The sequence below is a fragment of the Solanum verrucosum genome, unplaced genomic scaffold, assembly GCF_900185275.1.
Source record: "Solanum verrucosum unplaced genomic scaffold, falcon-dt-bn FXZP01000120.1, whole genome shotgun sequence".
Taxonomy (NCBI): domain Eukaryota; kingdom Viridiplantae; phylum Streptophyta; class Magnoliopsida; order Solanales; family Solanaceae; genus Solanum; species Solanum verrucosum.
The window spans coordinates 1,087,890-1,093,889 of NW_026020714.1; positions in this window are offsets into that span (position 1 = coordinate 1,087,890).

Here is a 6,000-nt window from a genome sequence, read left to right on the forward strand (position 1 = left end):
TCCCTTTAATTAATGAAAATACATAAATAAATAAATAAATAAATAAGAGAGAAAGAGCATTGAACTGGGTCCCACCGAAAAGCTAAAACTGAGTAAATTGTGCATGAATTGTCATACTGCAACTAGTAAGCTAAGGAAAAATTTTATTATGCAGAGGCCAACCAATCAAAGTAGTGTGAGGCTCCATCCATTTTTTTGACATGTGGATCATGGGCTCAAGCTTGATGTTAAGGCTGAAAAATGAAACCAAAAGGAGAGAATGTAAAGTGAGTGGGAATTGCAAGACAATTATGGAGTCCACGTCAACTTCAATTAAATAAATTAAATATTATATTGAAAGTGGAAAAGTGCATGGTAAAAAAGGTAAGGAAGAAAATAAAAAGTCACATTATTAGCTGATTAATATTTTTATTTTCTATTTTGTAAAATAAAAGTTATGGTTTAGATACAATTTCAATTGACCACTACTTTATTTGATTATAATAAACTTTGCAAGTTTTTTAAGAAATTATAATAATTTATATATATGTCATACTCTATTACTAAGCTAACGGTTAATTATAGATTTTCAAATACTTTTGTCAAGTTATTTTTGCGTAAAGTTTTATCATGTGTTTTATCATAAATTTTGAGACAAATATTCAACTTTTTAAAGAAATATGATTTATATTTCCAGATTCTAAAAACTATTAAAAATATCCGTAATTTTGTATAATCATTTTATGAAAACGCATGACAACAAATATAATTAATATGAATTTAAAAGAAAAAAAAAACAAAAGAAAAATATCATTAATTTTTATATGAAAAAGTATTATTAATACTTGTAATTGAAAGTCACATCGGATAACAAGCCTAAATGAAAATTGTATAAAATATATATATATATGACTATATAAGTTTTATACAAAGAACTACGACTTAAACTCAATTCAAATTATAAACAATGGGTGTTATTATTTATTAAAAACATTCATGTTGAACTCTATTTAACATTTATTTAACGTGTTGAATTGAATATCTATTAAAAAATATTATTCTTATATTGAAATTTATTTACACTTTATTTTCTTTAAACTCACGTTACTTTTAAAAATAGTTCTATATTACAAGATAAAATAAGATTTGTGTATATTTTATTGTCTTCAAACTAATTTACTATTAACGTCAAATACCAAATTATAAAATAAAAGTTTAAAGAAAATAAAAATATTGATCAGCTAATAATATGACTTTTTATTCCCTTCCTTACCTTTTTTATTGTGCACTTTTCCACTTTCAATATAATATTTTAATTTATTTAATTGAAATTGACGTGGACCCTACAATTGTCTTGCAATTCCCATTCAAACTTTACATTCTCTCTCCTTTTGGTTTAATTTTTCAGCCTTAACATCAAGCTTGGGCCCCACGATCCACATGTCAAAAAATGAATGGAACCTCACACAACTCTGATTGGTTGGGCCTCTACCACAATAAAAATTTTCAGCTAAGTAGGTAAATATGAGGAAGAGCATACAACTGAAGGACACATGTTGACAGACATGTGTGTGCTCTAGCCTCGTCTATATATTAGTAATATATTCTTTGTTTATTTTTATTTATTAAATATTTTTAAAATAAATTTTTATTTTTATTTATAATTTTAGAACAATTTTTTTAATTTTACTCTTTATATTAATTACTTATTTTTTCAATTACTTCTTAATATCTAGACTATACATTAATTAATATAAATATTATAATAAAATATTCATAATCATGATTTTTTTTATATAAAGTCAAAGTGGACGGGGATAACATTTTTTAATAATTTTACATGTTTTTTTCATTTTCTTGAAATGACAAAATTAAATATGTTTTTGGAAGAAAGAAGAAAGATATTGTTTCCGAAAAAAAAGAAAGTTATTATTTTATGTTAAGATATTCTAAAAAGAAAAGTATGTAATTTGAGATTTTGTAAATCTTGAACTCCGAAAATATTTTATTTATATATAATTTAAATTATTGTATACACATATATTTACTAATATTAAATTTTTTAATTTTTTTATATATTTATTTTTTATTATTTTAAATTTGTTTAATAAAAGTTCTGACTCCACTACTATTATTATGTCAAAGTTATTGTAGCTAATGTTGACATTCTTCTTATCACGTTCCGTTGCTTGCCTACTAAGAACTCTAAGATTGAAAATAATATAAGTATCATATTCCTCTCTACAATAATTACAATTATAATAATTTGGTAAACAAAGCAAAAATAATGACTCCTGCATAAATACAATAGAATAGAAATGTTTTCACTAGAACGTACCACACAAATATTATCTTTCTAGCTAGTTGCCTACCTCATTTTTTTTATTTCTACTTATCACATTTCATTTTATGAAGTTAAATTATTAATTTTGATTAATATTCTAAAATTATATCTTTTCATCATATTAATATGAGAAGAATTGTGACTTAGAGTATATTTAAATTTTAAATTGGAAATACTTGTCACGACCCAAAATTTCAAGTCGTGATGGCACCTATGTTTTCAAATGATAGGTAAGTCAACCCAATAAGTTAACCAATTAAACTTAAATTGTGGAAGGGTAAGTAGCAAGCAATATCTCTCGAATACTAAGTCCCTTATAATAAAATGCAAAAACACTGAAATATCACCCCAAGATTTAGTGTCATAAGCACAAGAACTTCTAAAAGCCAATAAAAGTCTAAAATTATATGACAAGTCTAGACATAAGAAATATCCTATCAGAATACCAAAATAACCTAATAAGTAGAGATAGATGAAGGTATGGGCCGCAGAATATCCAAGCAGCTCACCACAACTCCAAGTTAATCCAAACTCAAACTCAAACTCAAACTCAAAGCTCCAAAAGATACGCTCGAATTTGAAATACAATCTACACCACAAAAGAGTGCAACAAGTGTAGTATGGGCACGAAACCACGTGTACCCAGTATATCTCATAGACCGACAACGAAGTAGTGACATAAATATATAAGAAAATAATCTTTTAATTTTACACGTCCACCTTATACTTATCAACCAAGTTTTCATCAATAGGGATAATTAAATGTCAAGTAATGTCCAACCACCAATAAGGCACATAATCAATAAGAATGAGGGATGTAATGAGATGCAATGCAATGTGACACTATGAAACAATATGCCTCATATGCCAAGTACTCTCTCAACCGTATATACATGATACTCCTCGAAAATACATCGAGAGTTCATGACCCATGGGGGACTCGCGAGGTCCATATACCGACATAGACGATCTCAACACACTATCATAAAATCAACAATTCCCAGCACAGACGATCTCCACGTGCCCAACTTATAATCATAACCAATCACTCACACGGACGATCTACACGTGCCCAAATTATAATCATAACTCGATCTCAACACGGACAATCTCCACGTGTTAGACCTTTACTCATACTCAGTCTCATGTCAATGCATGTTCACAATATGATATCAATGAAAAGGGATGATGCAACATCTCAATAAATCAAATGTCGTTATGACATATAATCACCTCAATTATCACAATTTTACAGGTTCAATAAAGAAATACAACCACACAAAAGAAATCAAGTCACTAAATACATCAGCTAATGCCCATATGCTTTGACATTCTCGAATTACAATCTATCATATTATAGTAATAAACTTTCCCTTTAATAATATCGGTACTCATACCAATGCCCGTCACACCATTGGTACAAGACTCCCATCTTTAGCCCTTACCCGTTATTTATTTCATTTTTAAATCTTTAGTTAGAAAACGTCCCTCAACGAAGTCTAGAAAGTCTTAACACACCTCAAAAGTCAAACACGTGTCAGGAATCCTCAAGATTTCACCTTTCCCTTTTGTAAAGCTTCATAACATTCACAATCTATCAAAAAAATGCATTATTCGTAAGTAAATATGTCCGTAAATGCCCATTTTGCTATACTTCCATTTTGAACCCCAAAGATCACTCAAAAGGTAGAATCCAAATCGACAAGAACAACCTAGAATTATAGTGAGACTAAATCACCCATAAATAGCACAAATTTATAATCAAGTTCCTAATCTTGATGTCAGTTAATTTGTCAAGTCTCATATTTTTTAAATTCAAGCTTAAGATTAAGTCTCAATTTCATCAATTAACATAAATCTAGCAATATTTATATACTACAATCTTAAACGCTAACTTCTAATCCCCTTTTCTTTCTTTCTTTCTTTCCCCACAACTCCATAATATAATATTAAAAAATCACGCAGGAATTTATGCTTCCTTACCTCGTTCACTCACGATACCTCTTCGTAATCTTTTGTCCTTACATGTTATGACTCAAAAATAATATCAACCCTATTTAACTTTAACTTATTCTAAAACATGTGTTAAGTGGTGTAGGTCATTAAGTAAATCATAGACTTGACCTATTAACCACCAATTAAAATAATTATTTAAAATTACTCAATAACTAAATAGCCATAATTAAATAAAGAACCCAAAATTCCTATTTAAATTTACGGAAAGAATTAAAATAGTTTTAGTGCTCAAAACAACCTAGTGAGTCGTTACAATATTGAATTAATTAAATTCAATTCAACTTCAGAAAATTGAGGAATCTTAATTATAAAGAATTGATCAAAAACTTATATCGTAGATTATGAGATTACTTTGGCCATGTTAAATGTTAATTTTTATATAATGTCAATTTTATGTTTTATATAAAGTATAATTACAAGAATTAATTTCAACTATATATTTATTTTTTATTATTTCCTTTTAATAACAATTATATTGTTCCTTGACTGAAATTTGAAATAACTCAAAGCTACGATAAATAATATAGCGTACCAAGGTATAATTGAATTCAATTTTTTTGTCGTACCATTCTTATAGTAAATAAAATAAATTCATTGTTATCTATCTATATATAATAGGAGAAGAAAAAGTGCCACGTGTCAGCACCACAAAAAAAGTTTTTTTAATTAATTTAAATACTCTATTTCAAAATTAATAAAAATTCAAACACGAAAAAAGAAAATGGAGTGGTTCCACCAATTAAGGGAATCTTTAACAGTTATTGAAAAAAAATTTGAAAATCAAATATTTATATCCAGGAAAAAAAAAAATCAGATACGTTAGAAATTAATGATGTGTAATTAAAATTAATTTAAATATTCTATTTCAAAAATTCAAACACGAAAAAAGAAAATGGAGTAGTTCCACCAATTAAGGAAATCTTTAACAGTTGTTGAAAATTAAATTTGAAAATAAAATATTTATATTTGAAAAATAATATCATATAAGTTAGAAATAGAAAAATGGGACAGTTTAAAAGAAAAAATAGGACAGTTTTCTTGGGTGGTTATGAATAACACGCTCCCGTTTCCCTTATATATTTCTTCTTTGAATTTGTTTGAAATGCATGAAGAGCTCCTCGAAAGAAGGTTTTGTATTTTCTGATTATAAAAGTTTGTTTATATTTGTTGAATTATAAGAATGATATGAATATTTGAATTTTTTTGTTGTTGCATATTTTTCAGTTTCCAGTGTTACACATTAGAATGATGAAGCGTAGAGTTAGAAACTATTAAAAACTATCTCAAAAAATAATGTTTAGTATAATTTTTATTTTGGTTATTCTTTTTTCTTTTTGAATCAAATGAATAGCATTGTTTGATTATTTAGTAACCATTTTTTTTTGTTGTTGCAGTAATATGTTTGCAAGAGTTTAATAACTATTATTGTGATTAATGTAAATTATATTAGTTGATTATTACTCTTCCTGTACTAGCAAAAAAAAAAGAAAGGCTAAGCATAGTAATTTAGTTTATTGGAATTTAAATGATCATCACTTTTCTCTTAAATTATTTCATTGTGTTTGTTTCTGATCATATCTGCATATGAAAAAAATGAAAGAATTCAAGTAATAACTTTTTAAAAAGTACACTAAAAGATCGTAACAAATTATTTTTTTATT